Source organism: Pleurodeles waltl, chromosome 2_2 (genome assembly GCF_031143425.1).
Source record: "Pleurodeles waltl isolate 20211129_DDA chromosome 2_2, aPleWal1.hap1.20221129, whole genome shotgun sequence".
Classification (NCBI taxonomy): Eukaryota; Metazoa; Chordata; class Amphibia; order Caudata; family Salamandridae; genus Pleurodeles; species Pleurodeles waltl.
Window position 1 is genome coordinate 455,318,312 of NC_090439.1, and position 15,678 is coordinate 455,333,989.

Consider the following 15,678-nt stretch of genomic DNA (forward strand, 5'->3'; position numbering starts at 1 on the left):
ATTTTGCTGAAAGACAAAGGTTGTCCAAGACGACAACAATAAGTTTGCTAGGCCATTCTGAGTTTTTTTTATATTAAAAGAAATTACTGCAGTTTGAGTACAAACAAAAGCACATGAAACAGCCACCAGAAAGTACAAACATTGGCAAAACCAATAGTTTTTGACTCTGTAAGCTCTTGTTTTTGTCAATGCCTGTTCAAGGGCACTAGCTGCTGTACGACATGGTTTAAAGTTTTTTTTGTTTGTTTTTTTTTCCTTCCCAAAAAGCTATGACCCAGACAACAATAATGGAGTCTTTTTTTCATTTTAAGACAAGCTGCAAATCTATAATGAACTGTGCTTATTATAATATCCAGAAAATGTGCAACGGATGGGTCCTGAAGGACCTACGCTGGACACCCTGAGTTGAGCTCAAGGATTGTGAGTAAGAGTGTATAATATTTAGGGGTATCATATATTCCAATATAATCAAAAGTGCTTACACCAAATGCATGATCTGCTTCACAAATGCACGGACACTCAACGTGTACATCAAAACCTGTGATAAATGCTTATCAGCAGTATCATTGTATATAAGTAGCTTTTATACCTCCTCCTATATATAGGCCTCGCAAACTGAACACCAACGCTCTCAAATGGTTTTCCTGTGTGCTAGTGCCCGACCCGATGGTCTGCAATCAACATCAAAACAAAAAACACACAATATCTTGTCACAAATCTGGCCCATCATAATACATCACAACATCTTTGGAAAATAAAACCCCTGCATGGACCCTGTAATGCACCATACGCTGGGTCAGACTGGCCTCCAGGGCAACCTGTCAGTGCCAGGCATGTTGGTGTTACATGTCGGTGGGTGAGCTGTTTTTGGGCTGTGTGAGCCTGTTTGTATGTATGGTCTGGGTGGTTGGTTTTTACTGTTGATATTTCTGATATTACCACAAACATTGTAAGCACATATTGGATGCAGCCTCACCATAGCTTGCAAAAATACTCATACAATACATCTTTACAAATTCAAACCTGTCCCAACTATCAAATGTGGCCATTTTTTCTTTTTTTTAGCTATCTAATCCGCTCAAAGGGCACACTAAGTCTGGTGTCTGGGCCTATCTTCGTCACCAGTCGAACTGTGAGTAAGTCACTATGAGGGGTTCCTCCATGTGCATATATTCAGGACTGCTTACTGCTCAGAGGAGGGCTGTTATTGCAAGTAGGCAGCCAGGAGGAAAACAAGTGCAGCCTGTTATGTGCTTTGTATGGTGGATAGTGATTGGTGGGTTGATCTCAGTAACGGTGGGGGCCTGGACGCTAATCTGCTAAACACTGTGTGCCAGATATGGTCACAGTAAAAGTTTGATATGGATTTTATCCTAGAAGATCTAGCAAGAAGAAAAAAACAAGCATTTGCAATGCAACGGGTCTTGTGTTTGTTCGTGTTAGAGATTATAGCGTTGTAAACTCCTAACCCGACTTTTCACTTGTAATGAAAGCTATCGGCAAAAGTGCATTTATGTACGTAACCGGAAAAAGTGCAATTAACTGTAACAGGGTCGATATTATGCAAAGCGCTCGACTTCTGCCAAGCAAGATCATGCTGGGAAAATAGAGAAAAAGTAGTCCACGAGCCGGACGGAAAACAGCGAGCCTCGCATGTTTTCTGTACTTGGTCGATGCGCTCGAAGAGGGCTATCCACCGGAAAAGGCATGACGTATGCATGCCTTCTACTAATGAAATCAAGCAGATTCGAACAGGCAAGCCCACAAGCCAATAAAAGACACGGACGTGAACAGAGCTACGAGCCCTTTTTAATTCCTAAAGCGTCTCGCTTAGCGAAACGCAAGCGACGCAGGCTTGACCCCAAAAAAAAAAAAAAAAAAAAAAAACAACACGTCTGGTCATACTAGTCTTGATTGTCTTTCCCAGTTTGAGGAGCCGGTTGATCAACCACTGCTTTCCCACTGTCAACCCTGACACCTGATAAAGGTGGGCAATTATCAGCTGTTAATGCCCCCCTTAAATGGCTTTAAACCACTTACTGTTCATGTTGCCATACTATAGAGAGTGGGCACTGTAAATGATTGACACTTGGTGCAGTGTGGCTCTTGTGTCACGTCAAAATTTAGGGATTCTGAGAGAGATTGATTCAGAGAGAGCATGCAAATTCTAAGACAAAACAGACGAGGGCAATTAAGAGAACTAAAGCGGCATTAGTGTACAGTGAGAGTACAGGACAGACCAAAAGAGGAGGAGAAATAGAGTTAGTGAGAGAGCAACATGGAAATCAAGGGAAGGAGTGGACAGAGTAATAAGAAAGACCGACAACAGAAAACTTGCATCCCAACAGTCTGAAGGCCCAGTGAGGGCACCCAACCCCTCCCACCACTCAAAAATGTCATGTTTCTCAGCCCGCCTACCAGCAGTGAAGAGCTCAGTGCACACACACATGGCAGAGAAGGATGCAATTTCAAAAAAGTGGACGAGGGCTAGCGCGTCCAGCGCAAAGGGACATCAAAGACCACACGGTATCACCTATTTTCAACTTTATAGGTCTCAAGCAGCCTGGTGGAGGGTTCAAGCATATCCAGGATGTACTTCATGCCCCAGACACTGAAAGTGAAAAAATAAAGTGCCTTCGTAAGCAATGAGGTTCGTTGAAGGAGACTGGCCAGTAACCAATGGCAGTGACCGGAAGGAGTACTTGGTCCAGAATCCACCCACCGCAAGGACTGCAGAGAGCAGTAAGTCAAAGGAAACAATGTGCTGGCCAATCAGAAGTATGTAAAAGAGATAACATTGGCATGGTCCCACATCTAAGTCCAGGCTGGTTCCAAGACCCTTTTAAGATTTTTTTTTTCTGATCACAAAATATTTCACAAGCACAGCATGCAAAAGCACGCAGGCGAAACCTTAAAAAATTCCCAGTTGACAAGATGATGCCAGGGTTTAAGACTTCGTATTTAATGACAACCACAAGCTTCATATATTGGCCTCAAGAGGCAGCTACTCGTCTCCACGGCTGAACTATGCTCTAGATGAGCAACAAGACAAGGTGAATCAGGACTTCCAAAAACCCGATAGGCTCTGGGTCGTTCAGAACTATGTATACAAACCACAGGCTTTTCCAGTCCCACTCCAAAAACAGTCTGGGGTAGCAACAAAAGGGAAAAGATGGCACATCAGGACAAGCAAGGAATCTGTATACGGTCAGCAGACCAACATAGCAACTTCTGGTATTCAGGAATATGAAGTCCTGTTTCGCTTTGCCCATCCTAAAACTTGCTACTTGAGTTCCTCTGGTTGCTCCCAGTGTATTTTTATGCTCAATCGAAGACAGTGAGGTTATGTCATTGACTGGTGAAGGGGGTGGATGGTTAAACCCATAAAAACAGCAGGCTATGCTTTCAGCTGTTTTACTGACAGGGTCTTTGCAGATAACTCTGTGCGTTACCTTTACCCAAATTTTGCGCTGACCTTTTGCAAACTAATCTTGGACACTTTCATTTACATTTGTGTCACGTGGCCATGGGGAGCGCATGAACATACAACTCCAATTAACCCAAATATCTCCTACCTCCACGCCATCTACTGACACAGTTTGTAATGTTACCACAGCTAAACGCCAAAATCAGCTTGCAGCTTCAAATTACACTTCCGAGCAGCCATTTTGCTCTTGAATGATTTACAAAAATGCCTAAAATTAACACATTCATTTTATGCCCAAAGCTCCTGAATGCAAGTTAAAGGTCAATTCAGACCATGTCTTCTGTGAAATACAGTTACAGCACAGGGATAGACAAAGCAATTTGGTGCAGCAAAATTAGCACCATGCCTATTAAAATCAGAAGCTCCAAGAAAACAAAGGACTACAATAGCTATCGAGCATGTATTAGTATAAATGAAACCTACCACTGTGGCCACCATTATAGTTTCAGCTTGGGCATCCTTTTACTTTCCTAGAACATGAGCGTTTAAAAAAAAGACATGAAATTAAGCAAGGCGGCAAATAAACAACAAGTGGTGAATGCAGAAAACAAGGAACTTGCACACTTCCCTACTGCGTTTAGTTGTGAATAAGTCTCAGCGGCAAAACTGCTCTGAGCACAATACTAGCGCAAAGCAGCTGTGCTTGCCAGGATTGCACAATTATACATGAAATATAGACCTTGATTAATCAAAAAACTGGTTAAAAAAAAATTGAAGAAACATTGTCGATCAACTCCTGCCATCAGCCACTATGTAGAGCATAGCAGGTCTTGCGTTGGAGAACGGCCACTACAGCAGGTGAGGCTTCTTGCACGGTCCACACATCCACCTCAAGAAATTTATGGCAGACTCAGTTTGTAAAGAATGCTTAAATTTTTAGGTCGTGCATACAAACCGCGTTAGCAATCTCTTCTTGAAGACCTACTGTCAACAACAAAATATATAAAAATAGGCAAAACAATACATCGTACCTCTAAGACCGATCAGCCCCGGCAATGTTTTTTTCACAATGATGTACAGCATCACAGAAAAAAAGCATTTTTTTTTGTTTTAACCAGTAATGTGTAACAGATACAAGAAAAAAAAAAAGTTATATACGTGCAATGATGTGACTCGTTCCTTCATCCTACTTGTGTACCTATGCATCACAACACGTACATGCCAGCGGAATGACAGGTGTCATTGTGTTTTTTTTTTTGTTTGTTTTTTTAATTTACAGATTCAAGATGGCACTTTGATCTGTAAATAAAAAAAAAATTGAATATTGTTTTGCACGAAATAAGTAAATAGAAGAAAAAAAAAAATCAGGTGGGGCAAGAGGGTGGAGGAGCTTGTGTGGCTGAGTGAAGAGAATAACACAGGGGCTAGAGCAACATTGGGAAGAAGCACACGTCTGAGACGAGCAGAAAAACACTCAAAGAAAAGCATTAGCAAGACCAAGCAGCACACATGGGTGACAGCAACATTGTGAGTGAAGGTAGAAGCACATGAGGGAGATCACTCAGAATGGGGGGGGGGGCAAGAAATACATGACAGAACAGCACAAGGGGCCCTATGAGAGAAGCAAATGAATGTGAAACCTTTAAATATACATGCATTGCCATGGGGAGTGGGGGAGGAAACCAGGCATTAGAAAAGCCAATAGATTTCAAAGGGTATACTTTGTGTCATTGCCAATGCCAGTTTGTGTTGCCATCCATTCATTCCATGTTTGGAAGATACAATGGATTTGATTATAGCCATAAATCGACCATTCTGACCGAAGACCGAAACATGGCAAGAAAGTGCCATCAATGGCGCTTGGAAAGACTTTTTGCAGGGGTTTGCTTGGGAGGTTTACCCTCACTTTTAGAATCACAAACTTTAAATAGTAAAGAGGTTAAAAAAAAAAACATAATTCTGATTCTCATTTTCTAGGACGTGGTTAAGTACAGGCCAGACCAGAGCAGAGTCAGCAACAGCATTTCAGACAGCAAAACATGATATACTTTCATCTAGTGTTATTCTTTTTTTTTTGGGTGGGGGGGGGGGGGGGGGGGGAAGGTAGCAGGAATATTTGGCTCTCAATGTCAGCAACCCCTGTTGGGCACCAAGGGAAGATAAACAAATTATCTAAGCAGACACTGTAGGCCCAACCCAAGTTTCCTTATGCAGCTTTAGCAATCCTAGTAAAATTCTCTTTGACGTCTGTATTTCTTCACCACTTTCACTTGGACAAGATGCAAAAGCTGCCTACCTTTTAAACTGAAGATTTAAAAATGGAAGAACAGTCTAAAGGAGCCACAATGTGCAAAGCAGCAAACAGTATTAGAATGGAGAGGGGCTAGTGGTAGGACTATTCTGGATCTTAACTGAAACTTACACAAGCTGGGAAAACAAGGGAGAATAATGGTTTTCTACAAACTACATGCAAAAAAAGCCAAAGCCCCTCAGTACGAGAGGCCTGGTTAAGTGCGATATCTGCATCAACTCCTGTTACCCAACAGATCGCAGTTATGAATTTTGAGGTCAAATGTGCCAATATTATGTGGAAACAGGGTATATTCTAGAACATGCAGATTTTGGGTCTGTAACCACTAAAATCCACCTATTTTTCAAAAAAATTGTGAATGGGTGGTATTTATCACATTCGATTAATTCGGGCTTATCAGTAAATACAAAGGTGAGGGTGGTGAGCACCAAATGTCCTAGCAGAAACAATCTAGTCACATTTGGTAAATGGGTCACACACCCGCTCCCCAAAATGTATGGCCTGAAGCACAAGCTTACACGTGGCTCTACAAAGTACTTTAATATTGCAATAAATGGCTGCCAACTTGTCCTAATATAATAAAGTAGCATGTGGGTTGATCTTTCAGTCTTTACCCAAAGGCAGCTCCTTTATTCTTCAAGTATTTTGGAAAATACCCACACAAAGCAAAACATTTTTGAAAAAACAAACCTGGAGTCACAAAAATTGGAAAACAAATTCCATGGAGATTCACTCCAAGGGAATGAGAAGTCATAACGTTTTAATGTTAAGATGCAACATGCAGATAAACATTCAGGAGCTGATAACACCCAAAGATTACATGAATAAATGCCTAGAGGTTTCCAACAAAAGTGCAGGTGTGTCAGCTCAATCTAATCCCAACAATTGCATTGTGTGTGCCTGTAAAGTCCCAATTAAGAGTGGGGAGAGCAAGAAAAACGTTTGCTGAACCTACATGCACCAAATGCTTGCAAAGAAACCAAGCCATCCGTCATGGGTCACTGCAAACTAATCCAACCGTGATGACAGTCAAAGGCATCGGCCATGGGCAGCAGAAGTGAAAGGTGTCTGTGGCAGTGTCCTGAGGGTCAGTGCATTCTGCGAGAATAGGATTATGTTATGGTGTGGACCACAAAAGGCCAAAGTGGGTCAATAAAAGGTGTTGGTCTTTCATTAGGGAATATATGGGTCAATCATGGTTAAAGCAGTAAAAATGTGGTTTATGAAAGCCCATTTGGCCAAATACATCAGCAGTTTTTTTTTGTTTTTTTAATAGAGGTTTTTTTAGTGAATACATTTTGACACCAACGCAATTCCAAAACTGCTGTTAAATATTGGTATCAAAACATGATTAGTGAAAGGGACTGGGTTGTGAAGCACAGCAGGCCGGCCACATGGGGTCAGAGAGACTGATTACTGGAGCAGGAAAATGCAGTAACCATAGTGAGGGTCAGTTTTGAGAGTCAAGAGTCCAGATGGAGCAGCGAAGTGCATCTGCTTTTGCAGGGGCAGTGAATTTGGCACATGCTGTGGGTAAGTGAAGAATACGTCTAGTAGAGATGGCAACGCAAGGCATCCACCTGGTCAGTGGCAACGAAAAATGTAGGCCTTGGTAGAGAAGAGCAAACAAATGCACGGCCAAGGGCCTACTGTTTCATACTTTCCAACTCTAGGTCTTCCGAAATACTTGTTGTGCCCACTATCTTATTTGCTGCCAACATCCCCCAGGAACCCTTCTATTTTAGCTCCCGGGCAAATCAATTGCTAAATTTGCGTGTGCGCATTTCATGGCCAGCTCCTTAATTCTTCACACGTTGGAAGAATGTGCTTTCTATCATGGTTGAGTTCTCCCTAGCCCCTTTCCCTTCCATCTCCTCCTAGTCTACATCCGACCCTAGACTTTGGCCTCTATACCTCTGTGTCCACCTGTATGCTTAAGAAAGGTTTTCGCAGTAGTCTTTATGGCTGGCATGTTAACCGCTGCCTGCCAGGACCCAAAAAGGGAGAACTGGGATTTGCAGATAATGTAGACTTTGAAATACACCTGCCATACATCTTCCATTTGCCTCATACACTTGTTTCCTCTTTAAATCAAAGAACCTCAAGCAGCCCTGGTTTGTTAGATAACTTTCTCTGCGTAAGAAGAGATTCATTACAGTAATTTAAGGTTCCAACACTGCTGTAATCACTCACTCGCTGAATGCAATTATTAACGGATTAAATGATTCGCTTCCCTGATAAAATCCTTCTAGGTAAAGTGCCGGTTATTGACAGCTTGTGCTCGGGATCGGAGTTGACCTGTGTTCTCAAAATGAACTAGATTACCATACCAGCTCTTCAGTTGATCAGTGTTGAACTCCGCATGGTGATTGGGAGGGGACACATTCTGTTTGAGGCACTGCATTGAGCTCCTAACAAAGGTAGGAGCTATTAACAATTTGTAGACACTCCTGACTTGTCTTTCTGTAACCCCCTAACAATTGCAGGTGGATTTCGAATTGGATATAAAATGCAAAGAACTTCGAGGATATTTGCATACAGAAAACGATGTGTCAATACTATGAACAGGATAACATACAATTTTAATGAAATTATAGTACGCTCGAGCTGTATACACTAAAGATGGATTCTGGTTATACGCAAAAAACAAGTTTGCAAAGGACGAGAGTCCAGGCCGAGTTGTGAAGACTTATCCATTCAGGCTTTTCTTCCAAACGTACTGCCAGGCAGAAGTGAACCAATCTATATGATTCTATATAATGCACCAATATTTGCAGACACCTACAAAAAGAGTAGGGGCAAGGACATTGATATTAGGTGAGCGATTTATAGGGAAAGGACTATTACTTTCTCAGAATCATGATCATAGGCGGATTCCCTTACCGGCCATTTGAACTCATTGCTCAGTAAGGTAAACTTGTTATAGGGTTTATATTGACTTTCTAACTATACATTTTAAAAATAAAATAGTAAGCACGCCCAGATTCAGTACCATTTTTTCATGTGTGGCAGGACATATGATTAGTAAGTAAACTCACTGGGAGATTAAATCGCACCTGCACAAGTGTCAAATCAGATTAAAAAAAAGTGGCCTTTGGCTTTATTTTATATTTTCAGCGAAGGCCTCCCGAAACCTCTGAAGAAAGCTGGTTACCTATGCAAAGAACGTCAGTTATGACCGGCCAAGTACAAGCCATCATTGGGGCACAGAGTCAGTCGAAGATCTGGAGACTGACACAGAAGGAGACCTGTTTTTCCACTTAAACACTGTTTCTCCTGCAGGCATCTTGGCTGTCAGCGTACTTTGTTTTGGGGTGTGTCTTCCGTCACTGTTTGCATGTTATTACACTTGCCTCGCATAACCTTTCAGTGAGCAGGTGCCGCTTTCCTGAGCTCGCTCGACATAAGACAAGAGCTGAACAGTGCATGGCTGAACACCTATGAGGATTTTTCATGGTAGTCTATCAAATAGATAAACAAAACTACCAAGCCCCGGCGGTCAGAAATCCAAAGCACATGCAATCGCAGATTATTAAATGGCCCATCTCTGGGAACTTAAAATGATGTAATGTCCAACTAGATTGCAACTGATCCAGTGACCTATGCATCCATGCAACATACTGGGAGGAGGAATACTGAATTCTAAAACCTTAGACAAGTGGTCATACAGATTCTGGTTTTAATATATGCTAAGCAAAGTAACAGTGAAGGGACTGAAGTCTATCACAAGATATTTTCACTGAACTCCTGGACATGCCTGCAAAAAGTTGTCAAGTGTAACGGTCACTTCCTTATCAATTACTGCGAGGTAAACTGGAAACATTTTAACCGAAAATCCACGGCTTGAGGAGGGTCCGATCTTCTAAACGACGGTCATCCTTCACTGTGATCAAGGAATGCACGCCTCAGTCAAAATAATATGTTCAGCACCAGCAATTGGTAACTTCAAAGGAGAAACGCATTATCTACCAGGTGTAGCACAGGATTTAGTGGAGTTTGCAATACCTGCAGTAACCCCTTTGGACGGGACAGGAATGCCACTGTAGAGGTAAACAGGCTGCCCTGGGTAACCCATCACATGGGTTATCTGGTATTCTCACTTTTGTGGCCACACCTGCTAATGCAGCATGCACCGAGGTACTTGCCGGAGGTGCAGAACCTGGTTTTGAGACCTGGAGGAACGCACCAAGGGCGAACCCTAGCTCACATGTGACTGCTGTTCATGTTCTGTGTTGTCAATCTGAAGCAGTGATGGCAGCATACGGTTATTATAATTGCTGCAATGAACAAAACAGATTCAGAAGAAGCATGACACCTATTGGCCCAACTTATGTAAAGTTCTAGTTCAACGAGACACCCAGAGCCTGGTACAGATATTCTGTGTGCGTTTTGTGTGAAGAGTACATAGGAGCAGAACACGGTGTGAATGTAAGCTTGCAAGATTAGGCTCCATTTTCGATTGCTGCTGATTTTACATAGCACAAGGTGGTTGATACAGTCGTCCCAGACAGTGGAAGTGTATTTCAGATGTGAAAGATGAAACTGGGCACTGAAGTGGGGCAGGTTAGGCACAATACATTTTACAGTGACCTTTTAGCAGATTATTCATTCTGATTAGTCATTCCTGAGCAGTGCCATTTGTGTTATGGTGGGGGATTTGAGACGTGCCTTTAGATTCTGTTACAGGGAAGCATTTAGGCAGGGCCAGCCCATTTCGTCTCTCCCAAAGTCCTACTTCAGGAAGGTGGATGACAGCCAGTTCCAGAGGTTTAGAACATCATTGCAGCCATGTTTCAGGTACACTTGCCACAAGCCAGAATGGTCACCATATGTTGAGAGCCTTCGCAAAGGCTCTTGTGCTGCAGAAAAAGAAAAGAATATGAAAAACCACTGTCCGGAAGTTGACAATGGAATCAACATCCACAGTCTTGGATGCATGTATAACAAGCATTGGCAAAGCCACTAGGTCTCACTTTGCACGAGTTACAGCAACTGGCATCGTGTACTGCTGAATTTTGTGGCATGATGTGGAATTCTGTATTGTGGATTAAGTGTACGTGGTGTATTGTGTTGCCGAGTTGAATTGTGTTGTGAGAAACTGGTGTTGATTGGAATTATGCTGATTGGACCTATGAGGCATGATTTGGCGTTCATTTATGTGGATTGCTGATGTGACAGGTTTTATGTGGTGTGTATTTATGGGATATTGAGTAGAGAAATTATGTGGAGTTGAATCATGTTGGGTAGTGTTGAATTGTGTGGCAGTGAATTGTATGGTGTTGTGTAACAAACGTCTGGGTATGCTACACGGAATTGGAAGCTTTTGCTCAAACTGCAGAAAAAAAAAAAAAAAAGAGACCTAGCTGTTCCCTAAAACAAAGTGTACATTTTTAAAGTTCGGCATACAGCATTTAAATCAATTTAAATGCGGAGGTGCAGGAAGGGTCAAGATGAGGGCACGCCCTCACAGTAAACTGGAATTTAGTCCAAAATGCATCAGTTGCCAAGGGGCTCTCCTTAGTTGGAGTGCCCTTCTGCTCCCTATACATACAATAACGATACTTTTTTTTTTTTTTTAACCTCTGTGGCCACCTTGTATTATTTCAGTAGATTAAAAAATTATGAACAGGACCTAGTGGAAACCATTTGAACTGGTCAGCATTAGTTTCCATCATGAAAGATAACTTGCACAAGATCACATAATGGGGTAAAGCAGGGAGGCCAATTATAGAATTCTGGATGTTTTGAGGCAACTGTCAGGTTGCATGGTGCACTGTATGAATGTCCTAACCTAGCGTGTGCGCCTCTCTCCGGTGAGATGGGCGTGGGATGCTAAGAAACGGTTGGGGCACAGTAACATGAAACCTTCCAGGCATTGCCCTGCTCCCAGACATAGGTCCTAAAATGAGTGACATTCTCAGGTAGGACCTGTGAAATTTACAACTATCTCTAATCACTGACTTAGATCTCACTACTTACTCTACACCTTTACAGTGCGGTTCACCAGCACTCTGTAGCCCTGATTAATGCCCCAGAACAGTAGAGGCTTGAAAAGTGGGCAGAAACACGTAGGCTTATCTATAGAGGAGCAGGGCCATTGCACTCAAGTTAAAAAAATATATATATATATATTAAAAAAATATATTTTAAAAAATTGAATCATACCAGTGCATAACAAAGGTGAAATACCAGTATTCCACTAGGTATTGAGTGTCTGGATCCCACTATTATCCAGTTTATTTTATATAAGAACTCCCTCTTGTAGGTCCAATCTAGATGGTTGAGTCTGCCCTTGTGATATTATTCTACAATGATGGGCTTTGATTAACCATGACACTACTAGGTGTGTGAGACCACCCCTTCCAAAAATTAAATTTTCCCCAGTTATTTCTAGGCAGAGAGTGATTTCACATATAATCAAGGAGCTTTACTTTACCAATACCATTTTTTGGAAAGAAATCTCATCTTCATCCAGTAATAGCATAAGATCTGCTCCCGATGGGTGGAACCTCTAATTAAGACATTCTACTGTGAAAACTTTCCTAGTTCTTCCACTCCCCTTTTCCTTTGTGAATATAGATTTACCCCTGGGATGATGTGTGGTGGGGTGTACCTCTACTCGTGTGTAGAGTCTCAAAAGACAGCCCAAGCCTTGTAAGTGCCATGCACCAACCTTCAGTTAGGCAATTCACATGTGTGACTAATCAATATTTTTGTACTCCACTTATAACCCCGCAACGACAGGGCAGTAAACCATGTAAATATAGTTTTTTCTTTAAATGGATGGCAGGTACAAGACAGTTCTTGTTCCTCCCTTCTCCCAGCCGGCGCTCCCTCATACAGCAACCCCATGACACCACCACAGCTGAGCATGGAGTCCAGAGACATCTCTTCGCCAACGATAGAGGCGCATTTCCTAGCAACTTACAACAAGAATAGGGGAAAGCAACGAAAATGAAGGAAGCAATGATGAGAGCAAAAAACAAAACTGAAATTGAATTAAGGACCGTCTTATTTAGGAGTGTTTATTTCTCTAACTGCAATGGGTCTTCCTGCAGAGAAGCCCTTCTCGTGCAGGAAGTGCAATCAAGTGTTCTCCAACAAATCTCATTTAATGTCATAAACCTGCCTATTGTGTACATGACAGATGGTGCTTAGTTGTCTAAAGCACCAAAGATGCTGCTTCTCTGCTGCTTTTTATCCACACAGCTGAAGTCTCAGCTGCAGTAGCAGGCCAAAAGGAATACTAAGAAGGATTACAAAATAGAGACTAGAGCTCAGTAACATGAGTGATTACTCAGAAAATGGTTAAAAGGGGTGGGGATGAGGGGGGGGGGGGGGGGGGAAATTAGTTTGGCAAGCAGTGAGGGGCGGGAGGTGGTTGCGTGGGGCAGGTGGGGGGGTGGCATAGGGAGATTTAATATGTAGTTGTAAAGAAATGGCTCCCTGTTGCAGTTACCCCCCCACTTTTTGCCTGATACTGATGCTGACTTGACTGAGAAGTGTGCTGGGACCCTGCTAACCAGGCCCCAGCACCAGTGTTCCTTCACCTAAAATGTACCATTGTATCCACAATTGGCACACCCTGGCCTTCAGATAAGTCCCTTGTAAACTGGTACTTCTAGTACCAAGGGCCCTGATGCCAAGGAAAGGTCTCTAAGGGCTGCAGCATGTCTTATGCCACCCTAGAGACCCCTCACTCAGCACAGACACACTGCTTACAAGCCTGTGTGTGCTAGTGAGAACAAAATGAGCAAGTCGACATGGCACTCCCCTCAGGGTGCCATGCCAGCCTCTCACTGCCTATGCAGTATAGGTAAGACACCCCTCTAGCAGGCCTTACAGCCCTAAGGCAGGGTGCACTATACCATAGGTGAGGGTACCAGTGCATGAGCATGGTACCCCTACAGTGTCTAAACAAAACCTTAGACATTGTAAGTGCAGGGTAGCCATAAGAGTATATGGTCTGGGAGTCTGTCAAACACGAACTCCACAGCACCATAATGGCTACGCTGAAAACTGGGAAGTTTGGTATCAAACTTCTCAGCACAATAAATGCACACTGATGCCAGTGTACATTTCATTGTAAAATACACCCCAGAGGGCACCTTAGAGGTGCCCCCTGAAACTTAACCAACTATCTGTGTAGGCTGACTGGTTCCAGCAGCCTGCCACACTAGAGACATGTTGCTGGCCCCATGGGGAGAGTGCCTTTGTCACTCTGAGGCCAGTAACAAAGCCTGCACTGGGTGGAGATGCTAACACCTCCCCCAGGCAGAAGCTGTGACACCTGGCGGTGAGCCTCAAAGGCTCACCCCTTTGTCACAGCCCAGCAGGGCACTCCAGCTTAGTGGAGTTGCCCGCCCCCTCCGGCCACGGCCCCCACTTTTGGCGGCAAGGCTGGAGGGAACAAAGAAAGCAACAAGGAGGAGTCACTGGCCAGTCAGGACAGCCCCTAAGGTGTCCTGAGCTGAAGTGACTAACTTTTAGAAATCCTCCATCTTGCAGATGGAGGATTCCCCCAATAGGGTTAGGATTGTGACCCCCTCCCCTTGGGAGGAGGCACAAAGAGGGTGTACCCACCCTCAGGGCTAGTAGCCATTGGCTACTAACCCCCCAGACCTAAACACGCCCTTAAATTTAGTATTTAAGGGCTACCCTGAACCCTAGAAAATTAGATTCCTGCAACTACAAGAAGAAGGACTGCCTAGCTGAAAACCCCTGCAGAGGAAGACCAGAAGACGACAACTGCCTTGGCTCCAGAAACTCACCGGCCTGTCTCCTGCCTTCCAAAGATCCTGCTCCAGCGACGCCTTCCAAAGGGACCAGCGACCTCGACATCCTCTGAGGACTGCCCCTGCTTCGAAAAGACAAGAAACTCCCGAGGACAGCGGACCTGCTCCAAGAAAAGCTGTAACTTTGTTTCCAGCAGCTTTAAAGAACCCTGCAAGCTCCCCGCAAGAAGCGTGAGACTTGCAACACTGCACCCGGCGACCCCGACTCGGCTGGTGGCGATCCAACACCTCAGGAGGGACCCCAGGACTACTCTAAGACTGTGAGTACCAAAACCTGTCCCCCCTGAGCCCCCACAGCGCCGCCTGCAGAGGAAATCCCGAGGCTTCCCCTGACCGCGACTCTTTGAACCTAAAGTCCCGACGCCTGGGAGAGACCCTGCACCCGCAGCCCCCAGGACCTGAAGGACCGGACTTTCACTGGAGAAGTGACCCCCAGGAGTCCCTCTCCCTTGCCCAAGTGGAGGTTTCCCCGAGGAACCCCCCCCTTGCCTGCCTGCAGCGCTGAAGAGATCCCTAGATCTCCCATTGACTTCCATTACAAACCCGACGCTTGTTTCTACACTGCACCCGGCCGCCCCCGCGCTGCTGAGGGTGAAATTTCTGTGTGGGCTTGTGTCCCCCCCCGGTGCCCTACAAAACCCCTCTGGTCTGCCCTCCGAAGACGCGGGTACTTACCTGCAAGCAGACCGGAACCGGGGCACCCCCTTCTCTCCATTCTAGCCTATGTGTTTTGGGCACCACTTTGAACTCTGCACCTGACCGGCCCTGAGCTGCTGGTGTGGTGACTTTGGGGTTGCTCTGAACCCCCAACGGTGGGCTACCTTCGACCAAGAACTAAGCCCTGTAAGTGTCTTACTTACCTGGTTAACCTAACAAATACTTACCTCCCCTAGGAACTGTGAAAATTGCACTAAGTGTCCACTTTTAAAACAGCTATTTGTGAATAACTTGAAAAGTATACATGCAATTTTGATGATTTGAAGTTCCTAAAGTACTTACCTGCAATACCTTTCGAATGAGATATTACATGTAGAATTTGAACCTGTGGTTCTTAAAATAAACTAAGAAAAGATATTTTTCTATACAAAACCTATTGGCTGGATTTGTCTGAGTGTGTGTACCTCATTTATTGTCTATGTGTATGT

The 15,678-nt window shown here is 43.9% G+C and overlaps 1 protein-coding gene across 3 annotated transcripts in view; it reads right to left on the reverse strand.

Moving 5' to 3' along the window:
• LDLRAD4 (low density lipoprotein receptor class A domain containing 4) overlaps window positions 1–15,678 on the reverse strand; it is a 241,344-nt gene that overhangs the window by 203,745 nt on the left and 21,921 nt on the right. The gene's annotated exons all lie outside the window — the stretch shown is intronic.